The sequence below is a fragment of the Carcharhinus amblyrhynchos genome, chromosome 3 (genome assembly GCF_965287045.1).
Source record: "Carcharhinus amblyrhynchos chromosome 3, sCarAmb.v2.hapA, whole genome shotgun sequence".
Taxonomy (NCBI): Eukaryota; Metazoa; Chordata; class Chondrichthyes; order Carcharhiniformes; family Carcharhinidae; genus Carcharhinus; species Carcharhinus amblyrhynchos.
Genome location: NC_137326.1, coordinates 131,857,628 through 131,879,411, shown reverse-complemented (window position 1 = coordinate 131,879,411; position 21,784 = coordinate 131,857,628). Strand labels below are relative to the sequence as shown.

The window sequence follows — 21,784 nt, the reverse complement described above, 5'->3', positions numbered from 1 at the left end:
CCAAGCATCCCATTGGACTTCCAGTGTCCAGAGACTGGTCACCTTGTCTCAGACTCAACATGGCTCTGGTCTCTAAGTGTCCTCTGATTGCCTCTGCTCTGGGCACTCTCTACCTCCACCAGTGGATGCAATGTGTCCTCACCCTGTGAACTGCCATTGTAGCTGATGAACCAATGCCCATTGGGATGTTTTTGTATCTGTGATGGTGTTTCCGAGAATGGGTGTGAACATGAATGCACGTGAGGGGTGCTGGTCTTCCGGTGTCAAGGGTGGCTCCTTGGGGTCCTGCGTTTGTCTGCTGGATGGCGAACCTAGGGCAGGAAAAGGACATGTTAGTGGAACCAGTCATTGCGCTCTCTCCGTGCATGCAAGGCGGGGAGACAATGGAGATCCCCATCGTGGCGCCATTGCCTTTGAAGGATACATGGGGGTTCCAGCTTTAAGATTTTCATTTCAGATGAGACAGCCCAACAATGTTTACACTCTCTGACGCTCTGGCATCTGTACTGTACCCTTACCTTTGGCGGGGACCCCTGGTCCTTCACGCCTGCTGGGGCTGAGGTGGGCAGCAACACTCCATCTCCACGGCATCCAGCTTGACCCTTGTCAGAAATCATTGGGTTTGAAGGAGGACCGCAGGCCCATGTCCTCTCAACTGCGCAGTGGGGTCTCTTCTCCTGAAAGGCCAGAGGAGGATGGTTTAGTCTACCCTCTATCTGCAGCCCCATTCCAACCTGGCCAAGCCAAACCTGTGAACAGATTCCGGGGCATGTCCGAGTAGTGCTCCTCAAAGCAATCAGGCCAACCAGCCACAGGTCACCACCCTAGACTGCCACCAATGATGTTGGCAGGTTCTGAGGCGGGGGATGTGGGTGGGGGGAGGATGGTGAGTGGGGGGTCGGGGCGGGGTAGGCGAACTTTCATAGAGCGGATTCTATCCAGGACCCTGCTCTCAATCTCAATCTTACGGGAGAGAGGGAAGGGGCTTGGGGACTGTAGGGAGGGGAAGGGAGAGCCTACCCTTGACTCCAGTTAAAGCCCTTAAGTGGTTTCAATTGATGGCACTTAAGGGCTTTCTCCCACCCCTTTTTTCCTACAATTTCTAGGCTGGCGGGTAGACGACAGATCGGGAGGGAAGGGAAAAGGAAAATGACCAATCCTAAACCTCGGCCAGAGGACCCACCCTCTGGAGCCGCCGACCAATCAGGCTGGCTGGCAGCTCTGCCAATCCCAGCAGCACCAGGAAGGTGTCAAGGTCATTGCTGGAACTGTTGGTGAAGAGAGGGCGCTCACGGCCTCACATCCCTGGAGTACATAGGTCTGGGATGGTTTGGGTAGATTCAGGACAGGGGCAGTGATGGGGGAATGGAGTGCGTTCACGAGATGGAGTGATAAGAAGGAAGAGGAATCAACCTCATGTTTCATAAAGGGCAGCCCCCAAAAGAGAGACCTCCCCTTTCCTCCCATCCCAATTTTTAACAACTCAACGTGACTTCCCACTGGGTTACCCACACCAAGCGTACTGTGACACAAGTAGCGTATTACCCAGCCGAGTCTTAATTGTTCTTTTAAACATGGTGGGCGTACTGCCGACTTCAGTGGTCTGTCTGGAGGGAGGGAGGGGGTGCGGGGGGGAGGTGGTGGGATGAGCGTCCACCCATTTTACGCACCCCGCCCCGCCGTGGAAAATATGTCCCCCCAAGGAGCACGTAAAATTTAACCCTCTGTTTCTCTTTCCACAGATGCTGCCTGACCTGCTGAGTATTTGCAGCACTTTTAACTCAGCTTCCCGGCATCCGCAGGATTCTGATTCCTGACCATTGTAGAGTTTTTCGTTAATCCTCCTCACACCTGTGCAAATTGAGTTTTAAAGAGCTTGCATTGCTAAATTGCCTTTCACGATCCCAGGACGTCTGAAAGCATTTACGACTTTTGCAGTGTAGTTACAGAGAGCGGTACAGCACAGAAGGAGGCCATTTGACCCACTTGGCTGCAATCTCTTGATTTCCCTTGCTGTTTCCCCTGTAGCTCCGCAATTGTCTCTCCTTCAAGTCGGACCCTCTGGTTACCAAATCAATTGCTACTGGAAATAGTTTCTCTTTATTCATTCTATCAAAACGAGTCAAGGTTTTGAACAACTCTGTCAGATCTTCTCTGAACCTTTTTGCTCAAAGGAAAGTGACTGGTGCCTTTTCCACATTAACTCACGATCCTGCAACTATTTTACTTCATCCCCACTGCATCCTCTCTGAGATATCTGTCCTAAATTGTGGCATCCAGAATTGGATCCAAAACTCCATTTTAAACAACGATTGGTTTCGCATCAACATAACAGCACCAACTGTCTGATAGAGTGCCTTACACTGACCTTCTGACAGCGTATCTTACTCAAACCCTATCCCATTATCCCGCCATATGTCCCATAGCTAATCCACTTAACCTACACATCTTGGGACACTAAAGGACAATTTGCCATGAGTAATTCCCCTCACCTACACATCTTTGGATACAAAGGGGCAATTTACTGTGTCTAATTTCCCTAATCTACACATCCTGGGACTACAGGGCAATTTAGCATGGCCAATCCACCTAACCTGCACATCATTGGACTGTGGGAGGAAACTGGAGGAAATCCACGCAGATAAGGGGAGAATGTGCAAACTCCATGCAGACAGTGACCCAAGGCAGGATTCGAACCCGGGTCCCTGGTGCTGTGAGGCAGCAGTGCTAACCACCGTGCCACCGAATAACATGTTGGCTTTTGTACTATTTCAACCAAATCAACAAACCGTGGGACAAATCAAAAATGCAACCCACTAAATGAATATTGCATTAAATAACAACAAATGACAAAGGAAGCTGAAAATATTGAACCAAATGTGATTAAAGGGCTCGATGAAACACCACCAGGCATAGAAAGCCTCGATGATGCCAGCCGACACCCCATGCTGGCTTTCTAGGGGCACCTAGCTGCTAGTGTAGCCACAGTAAAACAACAGGCAGTCGGGCCAAATGATCCCCTTGGTTACCCACTGCCTGGACTGTTTGTGGCAAGTTTGGCCATGCCCAGGAGCGGGTTCACCAGGGAGGTCCTCCTCCTTCCCCGCCACATTGGCCTTCGTACCACACTCCTAGTTCTGGTCGATATGTTAGTGCCTGCTCTGAAATCGCCAGTCTAAATACTGCCAACCAAAAAAAAGTGCTATAAGCTGGGTACGATGAGGCTGTCGCAGGCACGGGATGGGACCCAAATGCCAGCCATCTCGAGGGCAGTTTAACCTTGAGTGAAGTTGGAGGACTGTTGAAGTATCGTCCTTTGGCAGTGACATTCATGGGATTTATGAAACCAACACTGAAAGACCATGATGACCCCAAAGAATTGACAACAGACCTTCAGCCATAAAGCATGACAGCACAGGCAGGTATATTTCCATTTCAGCTGAGATGCTTGCAGTTATTGCAGCACGAGTGCCTGTGTGGAGTTTGCATGTTCTCCCTCTGTCTGCGTGGGTTTCTTCCGCGTGCTCTGTTTTCCTCCCACACTCCAAAGATGTGTAGGTTAATTGGATTGGCCATACAGTTAAGTAAATATAGCTGAGAAATACTTACAGCTATAGTTAAGAAAGCCCACCCATGCCTCTACTCTCTCAGGAGGCGAAGGAAATTTGTATTGTCCACTACGACACTCACCAACTTTTACAGATGCATCATAGAAGGCATTCTTTCCAGTTGTATCACAGCTTGGTATGGCTCCTGCTCTGACCAACACCGCAAGGAACTGCAAAGGGTCATGAACAAAGCCCAGTCCATCACATACATCAGCCTCCCATCCACTGACTCTGTCTACACTTCCCGCTGCCTCAGAAAAGCAGCCAGCATAATCAAGGACCCCACATGACCCAGACACACTGGCCAGAATTTTACCGCTTACAGAACAGAATTCTCCATTGGCCTCAGATGAGATTTTACGAGTGAGTTCATCAAATCCCAACCACTCTCTTCCACCTTCTTCCTTCAGGAGAAACAGCCAACATAATTAAGGACTCCACGCACCCAGGACATTCTCTCTTCCATCTTCTTCCATTAAAAAAAGATGCAAAAGTCTGAGGTCATGTATCAACCGACTCAAGAACAGCTTCTTCCCTGCTGCCGTCAGACTTTTGAATGGACCTACCTCGCATTAAGTTGATCTTTCTCTACACCTGAGCTATGACTGTAACACTGCATTCTGCACCCTCCCCTTTCCTTCTCTATGTACAGTATGTTTTATCTGTATAGCACACAAGAAACAATACTATTCACTGTATACTGATACATGTGACAATAAATCAAATTAAATCAAGTCAAATTTGCATTTGGAATATAGTGTTCAATTCTGGTCGCCACATTACCAGGAGGATGTGGAGAGGGTACAGAAAAGATTTACTAGGAAGTTGCCTCGTATGGAGTGCATTAGCTATGAGGAGAGGTTGGAGAAATTTGGTTTGTTCTCACTGGAGTGATGGAGGTTGAGGGACGACCTGATAGAAGTCTACAAGATTATGAGAGGCATTGGACAGAGTGGATAGTCAGAAGCTTTTTCCCTCTTCCAGGAGGCACAGGTTTAAGGTGCGAGGGGCTAGGTTTAAAGGAGATGTACGAGGCAGGTTTTTCACACAGAGAGTAGTGGATGCCTGGAACTGGGGGAGGTAGTGGAAGCGGATACTGTAATGACTTTTAAACGGCGTCTTGACAAGTACATGAATTGGATGGGGATAGAGGGATATGGTGCGTGGAAGGGTAGGGGGTTTTAGTTCAATCGGGCAGCATGGGTGGTGCAGGCTTGGAGGGCCGAAGGGCCTGTTCCTGTGCTGTAATTTTCTTTATTCTTTGTTGAAATGCTAAATTGCCCTTAATGTCCAAAGATGTATAGGTTAGGGGGATTAGTGGATAAATATGTGGAGTTACTGGGTAGGGCGATGGGGTGGGCCTGGGTATGACTCTATATTGGAGAAATGGTGCAGGATCAATGGGCTGAATGGTCTCCTTCTGCGCTGTAGGGATTCTATAATACACTTAGCTGTAACAACTTATACTTATGCCTTTAGCATGAAAAAAAATCCCAAGGCACCACACAGCGATGACCTTTTGGTATCCTTTCAATATGATCATTCTTCTGAATGTCGCTTCTATGCAATGTCTAGTTCAATACCTAGTTGAGAGCAGTGTCAACTCAATACACATTGACCTACTGCGGTTGGGTCCATCAGAGTTTCGAAAAATGAGAAGTGACCTTCTTCAAAGATCTTGAGGGGAACTGAGGGATTTTCATCTGAGGAAGGATTAAACAGGTTGGGCATGTACTCCTTGCAGTTTTGAAAAATGAGGGGCAATATGATTGAAACACAGAAGATTGTTAGGGGGTTAGACAGAGTAAATGTTGGGAGAATGTTTCTAGTCATGGGAGTGTGTAGGACCAGAGGACAGAATCATAGAATCCTACAGTACAGAAAGCGGCCCTTTGGCCCATCGAGTCTGCTCCGAACACAATCCCACCCAGGCCCTACCCCCATATCCCTACATATGTTATACCCACTAATCGCTCTAACCTACGCTTCCCAGGACACTAAGGGGCAATTTCTTAGCACAGCCAATCAACCTAACCGGCACATCTTTGGACTGTGGGAGGAAACCAGAGCACCCGGAGGAAACCCATGCAGACACGAGGAGAATGTGCAAACTCCACTCAGACAGTGACCCAAGCCAGGAATCGAACGCAGGACCCTGGAGCTGTGAAGCAGCAGTGCTAACCACTGCGCTACCGTGCCGCTTATTGGCATGGGGGTGCTTATTGAAGGAGGAATTTCTTCTGTCAACAATCTTTGGAAGACTTACCCCAGGAAGCTGTAGAGGTCGAGGCCTCGAACTTGTTCAAGGCTGAGATCAATAGGTCTTTAATCAGTAGGGGGAATTAAGGGTTATGGAGATAAGGCAGAAAAATGGACTTAGTGGACAGAACTCTGCCACCTTGCCCACCACGGAATTGGAGCGGGCGAGGGTCCGAGAATGGAAATCTCCACTGACCTCCCGAGTGAGTCCGTAAAATCCTGTCCAGTGAGTGTCACAGATCAGCAATGATCTTATTAAATGAATGAGTCACTGCTGTTAATATCTCTTATGGTCTCATGACTGACAGGGCAGATGCTAAGATCCTTGTGGGAGGAACTAGAATCAGGGGATGCAGCTTAAAAAGTTGGAATCTCCCAGTTAAGACTGAACTTCTTCTTTTGTCCGAGGTTTGTTAGTCTGTGGATTTCCCTTGCCCAGAAAGCGGTGGAGGCTGGGTCATCGGATATATTCAAGGCTGAGTTAGACAGGTTGTTGATAAAAAAGGGAGTCAGGGATTGTGGGGTGGGGGGTGGGGGGGAGGGTGCGGTGCAGCAGGCAGGAAAATGGGATTGAGGCCACAATCAGAGCAACCAACATGGAGGAGGTTTGAGAGGCCAGTCATGGGACTTGGACATCGATGGCTGGCCAGCACTTATTGCCCGTCCCGAGTTGCTCTTGAACTGAACGGCTTGCCTGGCCATTTCAGAGGGCAGTTGAGAGTCAACCACACTGTTCTGGCTCTGGACTCACAGGTAGGCCAGACCAGGTTAGGACAGCAGATTTCCTTCCCCAGAGGACATTAGTGAACCAGATGGGATTTTTCCGACGATGGTTTCACGGTCATCAGTAGATTCTTCGTTCCAGATAATGTTTTAATGAATTAAAGTTCCACCATCTGCTTCTAATTCTTGTTTCTGCGTTCAATGGCACTTACTGTTCAAGTCATAGTATCATACAACACAGAATGAGACCAATTGGGCCATCAGGCGATGCCTTTGAAAGAACCATCCAATTAGCCTGACAAATAAAACAGCTTTTATTTCCGAGCAGAAACTCTTTGACAAGGAAGCTGAGAGCATCAGATTTTGTTTGTCACTGAGTTAACGTCTCACTCCAGAGAGTTAAGCACATAATCTAAACTAACACTTTAGTGCAGTACTGAGGGAGTGCTGCAGTGCCGGAGATGTTGGCACTCAGATGACACATTGATCTGAGGGTTAATCTGCCTTGGCAGGTGGATGCAGAAAACCTTTATTTATTTATTAGTATCGCAAGTAAAGCTTACATTAACACCGCAATGAAAATCCCCTCGTCGCCACACCACGGCACCTGCTCAGGGACAATGAGGGGGAATTTAGCACGGCCAGTGCACCTAACCAGCCCATCTTTCGGACTGTGGCAGGAAACCAGAGCAGCCAGAGGAAACCCACGCAGACATGGGGAGAACGTGCAGACTCCATACAGACAGTGACCCCCCAAGCTAGGAATCGAACCCGGATCCCTGGAGCTGTGAGGTATCAGTGCTAACTCCTGTGTCACCATGCCGCCCCGGTATGGCGATATTTGAAGAAACGCAGAGATTTGGGGCAGCATTTCATCCCCTCATCTGTTACCAACAAAGCAGGTAATCTACTCTCTAATGAAAGGTCACCAACCTATTAACTCGGTTTCTCTCCCTTGCCTTACATGCTGAATATTTCCTGCATTTTCTGTTTTTTTATTTCAGATTTCCAGCATCCACAGCATTTTGCTATTGAAATAAGCTACGCAATGATTTCACTCCTGTTTGTGGTCTCTTCCTGTCCACAGCTGGTTGCTGTGGTTGTTAATCATTTTGACAATGACTACCCATCAAAACATTTACGGTGAGTCATTCTGGAACGTCCTGACAAAATGACTGGACGTGATACAAAGCCAAATCCTTACTTTTCAATGAAAACTCTTGTGCCTGAACCAAAGGTTGCTCAGACAGTGCGTGGGACCTTCCCTGAACTGGACGGCACGGTGACACAGTGGTTAGCATTGCTGCCTCACTTGGCCAGGGACCTGAGTTCAATCTCAGCTTGGGTAACAGTCTATGTGGAGCTTGCAAGTTCTCCCCGTGTCTGTGTGGGTTTCCTCCGGGTGCTCTGGTTTCCTCCCACAGTCCAAAGATGTGTGGGTTAGGTTGATTGCCATGCAAAACTTGCCCCTTGGATGGATTAGCCAGGGGAAACGTGTGGGGTAGCAGAGATGGGGTGGGGAAAAGGGCCTGGTTAAGTTACTCTGCTAGACAGTCGCTGCAGACTCAATGGGCCGAATGGCCTTTTCTGTACTGCAGGAATTCTATGAAATAAATTGCTTAAAGGGAACAAGATTCTTGCAGACGAGATCTCACTTTCCAATTATTTCCCCACCAATTTTCCCGGTGACATTAACACTGAGTGGGTACCTCACGTTACATTTCCATAAATTCCATTACGATTAGCCTGGCTCCTCGTCATATTATCCCTCCCCAACATTTAGAATTCCCCCATCATATCTGCAAGCTTTCCAACTGCTTTTTAAAAAAAACGTGAAGGCCCTATGCCACCGGGGGCATCCCCAGGAGGGCAGTGTCAGGAGGGCAAAGCCAGGGAGGCAGCACCAGGGAGGCAGTGCCAGGGGGCAATGCCAGGGGACAGTGTCAGGGAGGCCACGCCAAGGTAGGCAGCACCAGGTGGGGCAGTGTCAGGGAGGCAATGCCAGGGGACAGTGTCAGGGAGGCAGTGCCAGGGGACAGTGTCAGGGAGGCAGTGCCAGGGTAGGCAGTGCCAGGGAGGCAGTGCCAGGGAGGCAGTGACAGGAGGGCAGTGTCAGGGAGGCAGTGACAGGAGGGCAGTGCCAGGGAGGCAGTGACAGGAGGGCAGTGCCAGGGAGGCAGTGCCAGGGGGCAATGCCAGGGGACAGTGTCAGGGAGGCCACGCCAAGGTAGGCAGCACCAGGTGGGGCAGTGTCAGGGAGGCAATGCCAGGGGACAGTGTCAGGGAGGCAGTGCCAGGGGACAGTGTCAGGGAGGCAGTGCCAGGGTAGGCAGTGCCAGGGAGGCAGTGCCAGGGAGGCAGTGACAGGAGGGCAGTGTCAGGGAGGCAGTGCCAGGGTAGGCAGTGCCAGGGAGGCAGTGACAGGAGGGCAGTGCCAGGGAGGCAGTGCCAGGGAGGCAGTGACAGGAGGGCAGTGTCAGGGAGGCAGTGCCAGGGAGGCAGTGCCAGGGAGGCAGTGCCAGGAGGGCAGTGTCAGGGAGGCAGTGACAGGAGGGCAGTGTCAGGGAGGCAGTGACAGGAGGGCAGTGCCAGGGAGGCAGTGTCAGGGAGGCAGTGCCAGGGGGCAATGCCAGGGTGGCACCGTGAGTGGCAATGCCTGGTGGCAGCGCCAGGGGGGAGTGCCATGGGCAGGCTATCTGGGGAGTTCCATAGTGGGGATGCTCCCGTCATAGGCGTGTGTAGGGTTCATTTTTTTAATATCTGTGATCAGGATACCCTTTTCCCGAGCTCGGGATTCCCGACTCCCGGCTTTTTCCCGCTACGGTCCTGATGTACGGCGTGAAAAGCCAACAGTGCAGCTGGAGATCTGGACACCTCTTTTCTCGCCCGAGACAACACTTTGAAAGGAAGCAGAAATTTCTATGGCAAAATCAGCTGTAAAATGTAAACTTAAAGCTAACACGAGTAACAAAACAAATGGTAAAGATGGTTTCGATTGTTTATTTTCAAGTATAATAAACTGCTTAACGTAAAAATAATGGAAGCACGATCTATCTGCCACGTCCGCAATTTTAAAACATTTGTTTTCATCACACGCATTACACTGCTGATCTCACACACGCAATCGTCACCACAGCCCCTGATCACTTGTCACCTCAGGCGCGGTTTCCTGGCATTATTTAAAAACTGCCTTTCACAAAGAAGTGTCAAGAGTAGCTGCAAATTCCAACTTTGCCTTTACTCACTTTTCAAGCCAAGTAAAACAAGAAAAAAATCCCCAGAAAGTACACAGCGGCCAGAACTCTCCTGCGTCGTACGCCCCAACTCCGCAGCCAGTGCGAACCGAGAATCTGGTGCCCAGCCAAGTCTCCATTCGCTGCAGCGGGACTGGAGAATTCCAGCCGTGGGTGAGGTCAGAGAATTCCAACCGGCATTTCAAAGTGTATTTGTAAGTGTACGTGAAAAGAACAAGATCTCATTAACATCAATCTTTCCTTCCACCTTCCTGGGTAGCCAGATGGCACAGTGGTTAGCACTGCTGCCCTGGCCTGGGTCATTACCTGTGTGGAATCTGTACGTTCTCCCTGTGTCTGCGTGGGTTTCCTCCAGGTGCTCCAGTCTCCTCCCACCATCCAAAGATGTGCGGGTTAGGTGGATTGGCCATGCTAAATGTTCCATCAGCATACCCGAACGGGCACCGGAGTGTGGCAACAAGGGGATTTTCACGGCAACTTCATTGCAGCGTTAATGTAAGTGTACTTGTGATACTAATAAATAAACTTTAAACTTTCTTTCTTTAGGAAAAAGATGCAAAAATCTGATGTCACGACTCAAGAACAGCTTCTTCCCTGCTGCCATCAGACTTTTGAACGCATCTGCCATATATTAATCTTTATACCCTAGCTATGACTATAACACTACAGTTTTGTCTGTATAGTGCGCAAGAAACAGCACTTTTCACTGTATGTTAATACGACTAAGAAGTTTCACAACACCAGATTAAAGTCCAACAAGTTTATCTGGATTCACGAGCTTTTGGAACTCTGTTCCTTCATCATAGAACATAGAACACTACAGCACAAACAGGCCCTCGGCCCACAAGTTGCGCCGATCACATCTATACCTACCAGGCCATAGAACTATCTATTTAGATGCTCCGAAAACTCGTGATTTCAGTTAAACCTTTTGGACTTTAACCTGATGTTGTGAGACTTCATACTGTGCCCACTCAAGTCCAATGCCAGCATCTCCACATCATACCAATACATGTGGCAATAATAAATCAAATCAAATTATACTTTGAAAGAATGACTGTCGTGTGAAATCAGACAGTCCTGTACCCAGGAAGGAGGAGAACAGAGGGATACAAAATCTCTGAACTCAGATGAGAAAAGCGAGAGAGGTAGAAACTTTTGAAATTCTAACAGGGTTAGACAGGGTAGATTCAGAAAGAATGGCCGCGATTCTCCCATCCCGACCCACTGTTCTGCGGGTCAGAGTGGGAGATGCACGTCGCCAGCCTTATTCCGGGATTTGCGCATGCACTGGGAACATATGCACTTTTCCCAGAGCTGGAGAACAATCGCAGGCCAGACCACGCTGGAAACCGGCAGGAAGGCAGGTAAGTAATATGTTTTAAATGGAGTTTGAATCTAATTATCAGGAACTTTCCAGTCCCAACTGAATCTCTCATCCACCAGGAAATACTTCATTCCGGGTGAGTTTTGGAGCAGCTCCCCACGTTCGGGGATTTAGTGGGAGACCCTGCCAGAATGAAGGGGGGCGATTGGCGCCTCCCAAGGGGCCAGGTGGTGGGAGAGTGGTGTCCCCTGGGTATGGGCACCCTGGCAGTGCAAACCAGTGCCCCATGGCACTGCCCAAGGGTCAAAGTGCCCAGGGGGCACCTTGGCACTGTCCACCGGGCATTGGGCAGTGTTAAGGGGGGGGGGGGGGGGCTTATTGTGGGTGGGGCCCAGGGGCAATCAGTGGAGGGGTGGGGGGTCCTGCTGCATGGCGATCGACCTGGGATGGAGGGAGGGCAGCTATTGGAGCGGGCTTGGGGGGGGGGGGAGCGGGTGGGGGGAGTGGGCCGGACATTGGGACGCTTCGGGGTGGGGGGGGGGTTAAGGGCTGGTCTTGGAATTGTTGTGGGAGCTGCGACTGGGCCCTGAGGGAGGCTGGAGGGGTAGCCCTGCGGGGGTCCTGGCCAACAAACGGGGAGTCTGACAGGTCGGGACCACCACGCATGCGCAGAGTTCCGAAGCTGTCAAACTCTGGTGTGAATAGGCCCCACCCCACTGGGTTTTTAATGAGATTCACAACTGGGCCCTCTGCAGCGCTCAGAGTGTGGAGATCCGGGTGAGAAGCTGAACTGACAAAACAGTCAGGATCTAGAACAGTTTCCCTGCCAATCCAGCCCTTTTGGAAAAAAACGCAGCCAATGTTCTCGATGGTGGGGGAGTCCAGAACTAGGGGTGATCGTCTGAGGATAGTTTTAGAACTGAGATGAGGAGAAACTTCTTCGCCTGGAGGGTGGTGAGTGTGTGGCATTCACTACCACAGAAAGCAATTGAGGCCAATATGTTGTCTGATTTCAAGAAGAAATTAGATATAGCTCCTGTGGCTAAAGAGGTCAAGAGATATGGAGTAAGTGGGGGGATCAGGATATTGAATTTGATGATCAGCAACGATCAAGATGAATGGCGGAGCGGGCTCGAAGGGCTGAATGGCCTACTCTTGCTTCTAATTTCTATGTTTCTAACAGAGTTCGAACAAATCACAACCCTCTGAGAGAAAGGTGTTTGGCCGCAACTCTCCAGCTGTTTGCCGAGTGGCAGATTCTCTGGTTCCGCCTGCAGCAGCGTCCCCACCCCCCCCAACCCCCACCCCCACCCCCTCCCTCCCTCCCTCACCACTCCCCACCCAGGGGCTCCTGGCAGTTTGGGGTGGCTACAGTAGGAAATCCCACTGACAGAATGGAAAAACCCATTCCCCTCGTTGGGAATGGCACACCGCCTCTCGCTGCCGAGAAACATGCCGATAGGAGGCCGGAGAATTCCGGCCTTTGTCATTCCAATGTGCTGAGGGCTAAATACGGCCGGCACATCACAACCTTTGCTCATAATCTAACATCTAAACCAATCATTAATAAGGCAGCCACGTTGGAAAGGTGGCGTGACCGTTTTGCCGAGCTGCTGAACAAACACTCCCAAATCTTAGCAAATTCCCTGCATCAAATTGCACAATCATCTCGGGAGGAAAGCCAGACTTTTCTTCCTTTCACTTAAGAGGTCAGGAGGACAAATACCTCAACCAAATGAAGCCCAATCAATATTCAACAGGTTGAAATGTGTCAAATCTGAAGAGTCTTGACAGAGTGGACGTGGAGAGGATGTTTCCTCTTGCGGGAGAATCAGTACTTGGGGGCCACCATTTAAACATAAAGGCTTACCCTTCAGGGAGAGTGACGAGGAGAATTTTTTTCTCCCAGAAGGTGATGAGTCTCTGGAATTCCCTTCATCAAAAGGCAGCATAAACAGAATATTTTTGAAGTAAAGCTAGATAGATTCTAAGAAGCATAGAATCCCTACAGCACAGAAGAGACCATGTCTGCACCAACTTTCTTGAGTAGCTCACCCAGGCTCAGCCCCTGTCTTATACCTGTACATATTTCCCATGGCTAATCTGTCTAATCGCCGCAGCTTGGGAGACTGAAGGGCAATTTAGCATGGCCAATCCACCTAACTGGCACATCTTTGGAATGTGGGAGAAAACCAGAGCAACGAATGAGGCGGGTAGAATTAGGGACCTTGCGGTGAAGGATCCTCTTGGAGAGAGTGATCATTGTATGGTGGAGTTTCTGGTGCAGATGGAGGAGGAGAAAGTGGGTTCCCGGACACGCGTCCTTTGTTTGAATAGAGGGGAGTATGGTAGGATGAGAGAAGAATTGGCGAATGTGGACTGGGGGAATGTGTTGGAAGGTAGGTCTGCTGAGGAGCAGTGGAGGATCTTTAAGGAGATCTTTCTTGGTGCTCAGCAGAAATTTATTCCGATGGTTAAAAAGGACAGTAGGAAGAGAGGTAATAAGCCGTGGATAACGAAGGAGGTGAAGGAAAGTGTTAAATTAAAAGCGGAGGAATTTAGAGTAGCTAAGAGCAGTGGGCGAGAAGAGGATTGGGAAAGGTTTAAATGTCAACAAAGATTGACAAAGAAGTTGATAAAGGAGGGTAGGAGAAGCTATGAGGCTGGGCTAGCACTTAATATAAAAAAGGATAGCAAGAGTTTTTATAAATATATAAAAAGGAAGAGGCTGGCTAGGGTGAACGTTGGTCCTTTAGAGGATGAGAAAGGGGAGCTAGTGGTAGGGGATGGGGATATGGCGAAGGTCTTGAATAACTTTTTTGTTTCTGTCTTCACGGAGGAGGACGTGAATAATTTGCCGGGTGTTAGCGATGGAAAGGTGGTAGGAATGGAGGGTCTTAATGACATTACTGTTACTAGAGAGGTGGTGCTCGATAGACTGGAGGGGCTGATTGTGGACAAGTCCCCAGGACCGGATGGAATGCATCCGAGGGTTCTGAAAGAAATGGCGGAGGTGATAGTGGATGCCTTGGTGGTTATTTTCCAGACGTCGCTGGATTCCGGGGAAGTGCCGGAAGATTGGAAAACGGCTAATGTTACGCCGTTGTTTAAGAAGGGTGCCAGGCAAAAGGCGGGGAATTATAGGCCGGTTAGTTTAACGTCTGTGGTAGGTAAAATGTTAGAATCCATCATTAAGCAGGAAATTGCGAGGCATCTTGAAGGGAATTGCTTGATAGGGCGGACGCAACACGGTTTCATTAAAGGGAAGTCGTGTCTGACAAATTTACTGGAGTTCTATGAGGATGTGTCTAGGGCAGTGGATAGAGGAGAGCCGGTGGATGTGGTCTTTCTAGATTTTCAGAAGGCGTTTGACAAGGTACCTCACAAGAGGTTATTGCAGAAGGTCAGGGGACATGGAGTTGGGGGTAGGGTGTTAGCGTGGATAGAGGATTGGTTGTCAAATAGGAGGCAGAGAGTGGGGGTCAATGGGTGCTATTCGGATTGGCGGATGGTGACTAGTGGGGTGCCCCAGGGGTCGGTGCTGGGGCCTCAGCTATTTACCATTTATATAGATGATCTGGAGGAGGGAACCGAGTGCAGGGTGTCGAAATTTGCTGATGACACCAAGATTGGGGGAACGGCAAATTGTGCGGAGGGTGTGGAGAGTCTGCAGAAGGATCTAGATAGGCTGGGCGAATGGGCCAGGAAATGGCAAATGGAATTTAATGTTGGCAAGTGTGAGGTGGTCCACTTTGGTAGGAAGAATGGTAGGAAGGACTATTACTTACGTGGCGAAAAACTGCAGCAGGCGACGGTGCAGAGGGACCTCGGGGTCCTTGTGCATGAATCGCAAAAACCCAGCTTGCAGGCGCAGCAGGTGGTCAGGAAGGCGAATGGGATGCTGGCCTTCATAGCGAGGGGGATTGAATATAAAAGTAGGGAGGTCTTGCTGCAGCTGTATAGGGCATTGGTGAGGCCGCAGCTGGAGTACTGTGTGCAGTTTTGGGCGCCGCACCTGCGCAAGGATATTTTGGCCCTGGAGGGAGTGCAGAGGAGGTTTACTAGGCTGATACCGGAGTTGAGGGGGTTGAGCTATGAGGAGAGGCTGAATAAACTAGGCTTGTACTCGTTAGAGTTTAGAAGAATGAGGGGAGATCTCATTGAGACGTATAAGATGATGAATGGGATGGATAGGATAGAGGTGGAGAGACTCTTCCCGCTCAAAAAAGACAGTAGGACTAGGGGGCACAGCCTCAAGATAAAGGGGAGGCGGTTTAGAACGGAGTTGAGGAGGAACTTCTTCACTCAAAGGGTGGTGAATCTCTGGAATTCTCTGCCCGTTGAAGTGGTGGAGGCTGCCTCGCTAAATATTTTTAAGAAGCGGGTTGATGGGTTTTTGATAAGAGAAGGGATTAAGGGTTATGGGGAGAGGGCGGGAAAGTGGAACTGAGCCACGACAGATCAGCCATGATCTTATTGAATGGCGGGGCAGGCTCGAAGGGCTAGATGGCCTACTCCTGCTCCTATTTCTTATGTTCTTATGTTAACGAGAGAAAACCCACGCAGACACGAAGAGAGCATGCAGACTCCACACAGACAGTGAGCCAGGCCAGAATTGAACTCGAGTCCCTGACAGGAGTACAGAATATAGGGCTAAAGTAACAGGAGTACAGAATATAGGGCTAATGGAAGGACTCTTGGTATTGTCAACAAGCAGAGAGATCACGGGGTACATGTGCATAAATCCCTGAAAGTTGACACCCAGGTTGATAAGGTTGTTAAGAAGGCGCACGGGGTGTTAGCTTTTATTGGTAGAGGGATTGAATTTCAGAGCCATGAGATCATGTTGCAACTGTACAAAATTCTGGTGCGGCTGCACTTGGAGTATTGCGTACAGTTCTGGTTGCCGCATTATAAGAAAGATGTGGAGGCATTGGAAAGGGTGCAGAGGAGGTTTACCAGGATGTTGCCTGGTATGGTGGGAAGGTCTTATGAGGAAAGGCTGAGGGACTTGATGTTGTTTTCGTTAGAGAGAAGAAGGTTAAGAGGTGACCTAATTAAGGCATACAAGATGACCAGAGGGCTATATAGAGTGGACAGTGAGAGCCTTTTTCCTCAGATGGTGATGGCTAACACGAGGGGACATAGCTTTAAATTAAGGGGTGGTAATTATAGGATGGATGTCAGAGGTAGGTTCTTTACTCAGAGGGTAGTAAGGGCGTGGAATGCCCTGCCTGCAGCAGTTGTGGACTCGCCAACTTTAAGGGTGTTCAAATGGTCAGTGGATAGGCATATAAGAACATAAGAACATAAGAAATAGGAGCAGGAGTAGGCCATCTAGCCCTTCGAGCCTGCCCCGCCATTCAATAAGATCATGGCTGATCTGTCGTGGCTCAGTTAACATTGGAATAGTTTAGGTTAGAGGGTCATTAGATTCGTTCCACTGGTCGGTGCAACATTGAGGGCCGAAGGGCCTGTACTGCGCTGTAATGTTCTATGTCCTATTGCGTGGCAGCAGTGCTAACCACTGTGCCATTTTGCCACACTTGGTAAGTAAGAAAGGTTATGAGGGTAGGTGAAAGTGTGGAGTTGAGGCCATTCTAGGATCAGCCATGATCTCATTGAAAGGTTGGACAGGCTCGAAGGGTTGAGTGGCCTATATTGCTGATCCTAATTCATACCTTCGTATGTTAGAGGGCAATTAGCAGAACCTTGCTGGGCACAAACTGGCTGCAATGCTTGCCTTTGGGAAAGCAACTGAACTTCAGAAGTAATTTGACTGATAAAGAATTTGAGATAAGCGATATGAACACAAATTCTATCTGTCCCATTAAATCTCTGTGAATGTTCAAAACTTCCCACCTTCCCAACAACGTCACAGCTGTTGCCTCTGATTGGCTACGAGCAAGATATTGATAGTGTATAAAGGAAATAGTCTAGACTGTCAGCCCTTGTACTGCAAAAAAAAATGCATTAACATGTTGGAATGATAGGAATTATGAGACACAACATGATTACGATCCATCTGATGAATGGGCAGTGACCTGAAATGTTAACCCTGTTTCTCTCTTCAGATGCTCTGTATATCACCGTATTGCTGTGCTCTGAAGGAGGCCATTCAGTCCATTGAGTCTTTGCCAGCTCTCCAAAGATATAACACACCTAGAGTCATTCCCCACCTTCTCCCTATTGCCCTGAACATTTTTAGCAAATTATCCAATTTTTTCTTAATGCCATAATCTTTCAGTCTTCACTAGATTCAGGGGAGGTGCAAACATTACACCCACATTCAAAAAGAGTTGTAAAGATAAGCCATGCAATTACAGACTGGTCAGTCTCAATTTCAATCACGGGGAAGCTTTTACGATAGGGATAGAATGAACAGTCACGTGGAAACACCCGTGGCTTAGTTAGGAAGAGCCAATGGATTTCTAAAGGGGAATTCATATTTAACTCACTTGATATAGCTCTTTAAAGAGGCAGCAGAAAGGGACAATGAGGCTAATGCTGATGCTGTGGTGTACATTAGGCAGAATTTCACAGCTGAGATCAACGGACATTTCCATTGTCCGCTCCTCGCCCACACTGATTCCATAGATGGTAGAATTCTGCCAATGGATTTTCAAAAGACATTTGATACAATGCCACACAACAGACTTATGAGAAAAGTTGCATTTCAAGAAATAAAAGGGGCAACAGCAATGTGGATATAAAATTGTTTTGAGTAATAGGAAGCAGAGTCATGGTCAGTGGATATTTATCAGGCTGGAGGAAGGTTGAGTTTCCCAGGGGTCAGTATTGGAACCCTCGATTTTCCTGATATCTATTAATGATCTAGAAGATCCTGGTGTCTGGGGAACAGTTTCAAAGGTTGCGGATGACACAAAACTTGGAAAGTATTGTAAACCGTGAGGAGGACAGTGCAAAACTTCAAAAGGACATAGGCAAGTTAGTGGAGTGGGCAGACAGGCGGCAGATGAAGTTCACTGCAGTGAAGTGCGAGGTGATGTGTTTTGGTAGGAAGAGCATGGACAGACAAAATAAATATGGTTTGATTTGATTTATGTTCACATGCATTGGGATACAGTGAAAAGTATTGTTTTTTTGCACACTATACAGACAAAGTATACTGTTCATAGAGTGCATAGGGGAGAAGGAAAGGAAAGTTGCAAAATATGGTGTTACAGACATAGCTAGGGTGTAGAGGCCTGGGTGTATATATACACCGATCATTTAAGGTGACAAGACAGGTGGACAGAACAGTTAATACAGCACACTATATTCTGGGTTTTATTAATAGGGCCTAGGAGGTTGTGCTGAACTTATGCAAGACATTAATTAGACTTCGGCTGGAGTATTGTATACTGTCTGGGTGCCACACTAAGGATGTGAATGCAGAAAAGGATTACAGAATAGGTTCCAGGGATGAGAAACTTCAGTGATGAGGGTAAATTGGAGGGGTTGGGTCTACTCTCCTTTGACACAAAAGATTAAGCGGGGATTTGTTAGAGATGTTCAAAATCATGAGGGAGTTGGACAGAATAGATAGGGAGAAACTGTTCCCCCTTCTAAAAGGATCAAGAACAAGAAGGCACAAGCTTAAAGCAGCTGGCAAAAGAAGCAAATGTGATGTGAGAAAAATGTTTTTTCTCGAGGCAAGTGGTTTGGATCTGGAATGCACTATCTGGAAGTGTGGTGGACGCAGGTTCAATTGGGGTATTCAAGAGAGCAGTAGATGATTATTTGAAGAAAAATAATGTGCTAGGGTAGGGGTAATACTCCTAAGATTCTGTGAATCTGCCTCCAGCACACTCTTGGGCAGTACATTCCGGATCCCAAGAATTTTTTAAGCGGAGCCAATGTATTGTCACACTTGTGGTACCCAATTTATACACAACAGATTCCCATGAGCAGCCATGTGACAATGATCAGCTGAACTGACTCTCTAATGGTGAAGTGATGCTGGCTAAACATTGGCCGGCACACATGGGATAACTCCACAATTCTTTCTTAAAATAGTGACCTGGGATCTTTTATGAAAGGGCAGATGGAGCCTCAGCGGCAGAAGTCAGGATCGGAAGTGGACTAGTCAATACACTGGCTACAGGAGCAGATCTGAGGTTAGGAATTCTTTGGTGAGTAGCTCACCTTCTTACTTCCCAAAGCCTCTCCTCCACCTAACAAGGCACACATCAGGAGTATGATGCAATACTCTCCCTTGCCTGAATGGGTGCAGCTCCAACAACACTCAAGAATCTTGACACCATCCAGGACAAAGCAGCCTGTTTGATTGGCACCACTTCCACAAATATTCATTCCCTTCACCACCGATACCCAGTGACAACAGTGCGTACTGTCTACAAGGTGCATGGCAGGAACTCACCAAGGCTTCTTAGGCAGAACTTTCCAAACCCACAACCGCTTCCATCTAGAAGGGCAAGGGAACAGATACATGGAAGCACCTCCTCCTGCAAGTTTCCCTCCAAGTCACTCACCATCCTGGCTTGGAAATATATCACCATTCCTTCTTTGTCACTGGGTCAAAATCCTGGATCTGCCTCCCAAACAGCACTGTGGGTGTACCTACACCATATGGATTGTAGAAGTTCAAGAAGGCAGCTCACCACCACCTTCTGAAAGGCAACCAAGACATTGGTAAGGCCACACTTTGAATACTGTGTACAGTTCTGGTTATCCTATTGTAGGAAGGATATTATTAAACCAGAAAGAGTGCAGAAAAGATTTATTAGGAAGCTACTGGGACTTGATGGTTTAAGTTATAAGGAGAGGCTGGACCGACTAGGACTATTTTCCCTGGAGCATAGGAGACTTAGGGGTGATCTTATAGAGATCTATAAAATAATGAGGGGCATAGATGAGGCAGATAGTCAATATCCTTTCCCAAAAGTAGGGGAATCCAAAATTAGAGGGCATAGGTTTAAGGTGAGAGAGGAGAGATACAAAAAGGGACCAGAGGAGCAATTTTTTTCACATAGATGGTAGTGTGTCTGGAACAAGTTACCAGAGGCTGTAGTAGAGGCGGGAACAATTTTGTCTTTTGAAAAGTACTTAGTTGCATGGGTAAGATGGGTATAGAGGGATATGCGCCAAACGAGGGCAATTGTGACTAGCTTAGAGGTTTAAAAAAAAGGGTGGCAAGGACAAATTGGGCTGAAGGGCCTGTTTCCATGCTGTAAACCTCTATGAGTCTATAATACAGGCCTAGCCAGCATCATTTGCATTCTGTAAATTTTAAAAATGTTTAACATGTCATCCAAAAGACTCATTGAAAGCTTCACTGGGGTGCAGTTTGATGTTCTTGTTGAGTCCTGGACTGGTACTTTCAACTAAGAATCTAAATTGGTGTCAACACAATTCACTCCAGCATGAAGATTAGCTTAGTTCATAACTGTTTTACTCTAAAATCCCAAAGATACAGGGCAGGATTTTCCAGTCGCGCTTGTCCCAAGATCAGAAAATTCCCGCTCGAGGTCAACGGACTTTTGATTGATCTGCCGAATTTTCTATCCTGCCTGCCACGATTCTGCACAGCTCAAACCCCACTGTCAAGCATGTTCTCCAGACTGCTGCTTCCAACGCACCACTGAGGGAGTGCTCCACTGTCAGAGATACTCATAGAAGCATAGTGCAGAAGGAGGCCATTCAGCCCCTTGAGTCTGAACACATCACAATCCCACCCAGGCCCTATTCCCGTAACCCCACAAATTTACCCTGCTAATCCCCCTGACACTAGGGTCAATTTAACATGGCCAAACAACTTAACACGTTTGGACTGTGAGGGGAAATTGGAGCGCCCGGACGAAATCCACGCAGACATGGGGAGAGCATACAAACTCTGCACAGACAGTGACCCGAGTTGGAAATGAACCCAGATTCCCGGCGCTGTGAGGCCGCAGTACTAACCCCTGTGCTACCTGATACTGGGTGGGATTTTCCAGCTGCGCCTGCCTTGAAACTGGAAAAGCCTCCTTGAGGTCAACGAAGCTTTGCATGGCCAGACTTCATAGCGAGGGGGATTGAATATAAAAGTAGGGAGGTCTTGCTGCAGCTGTATAGGGCATTGGTGAGGCCGCAGCTGGAGTACTGTGTGCAGTTTTGGGCGCCGCACCTGCGCAAGGATATTTTGGCCTTGGAGGGAGTGCAGAGGAGGTTTACTAGGCTGATACCGGAGTTGAGGGGGTTGAGCTATGAGGAGAGGCTGAATAAACTAGGCTTGTACTCGTTAGAGTTTAGAAGAATGAGGGGAGATCTCATTGAGACGTATAAGATGATGAATGGGATGGATAGGATAGAGGTGGAAAGACTCTTCCCGCTCAAAAAAGACAGTAGGACTAGGGGGCACAGCCTCAAGATAAAGGGGGGGCGGTTCAGAACGGAGTTGAGGAGGAACTTCTTCACTCAAAGGGTCGTGAATCTCTGGAATTCTCTGCCCGTTGAAGTGGTGGAGGCTGCCTCGCTAAATATTTTTAAGAAGCGGGTTGATGGGTTTTTGATAAGAGAGGGGATTAAGGGTTATGGGGAGAGGGCGGGAATGTGGAACTGAGCCACGACAGATCAGCCATGATCTTATTGAATGGCGGGGCAGGCTCGAA

At 48.3% G+C, this 21,784-nt stretch overlaps 1 protein-coding gene across 4 annotated transcripts in view; it reads right to left on the bottom strand.

Annotated features, from left to right (window-relative positions):
* The window catches only part of p2ry1 (purinergic receptor P2Y1), a 47,004-nt gene that overhangs the window by 9,436 nt on the left and 15,784 nt on the right, over positions 1 to 21,784 (bottom strand). The window contains exon 1 of one of the 4 annotated variants that reach the window (XM_080186021.1): positions 3,932 to 4,059. The exons of 1 other annotated variant lie outside the window; for it this stretch is intronic. The gene's annotated coding sequence lies outside the window, so the exon portion shown is untranslated. Of the gene's footprint in view, positions 1 to 142; positions 294 to 531; positions 678 to 3,931; positions 4,060 to 21,784 lie in introns of those variants that run through there. 2 more of the 4 variants (XM_080186020.1, XR_013886338.1) reach the window with 2 other exon arrangements.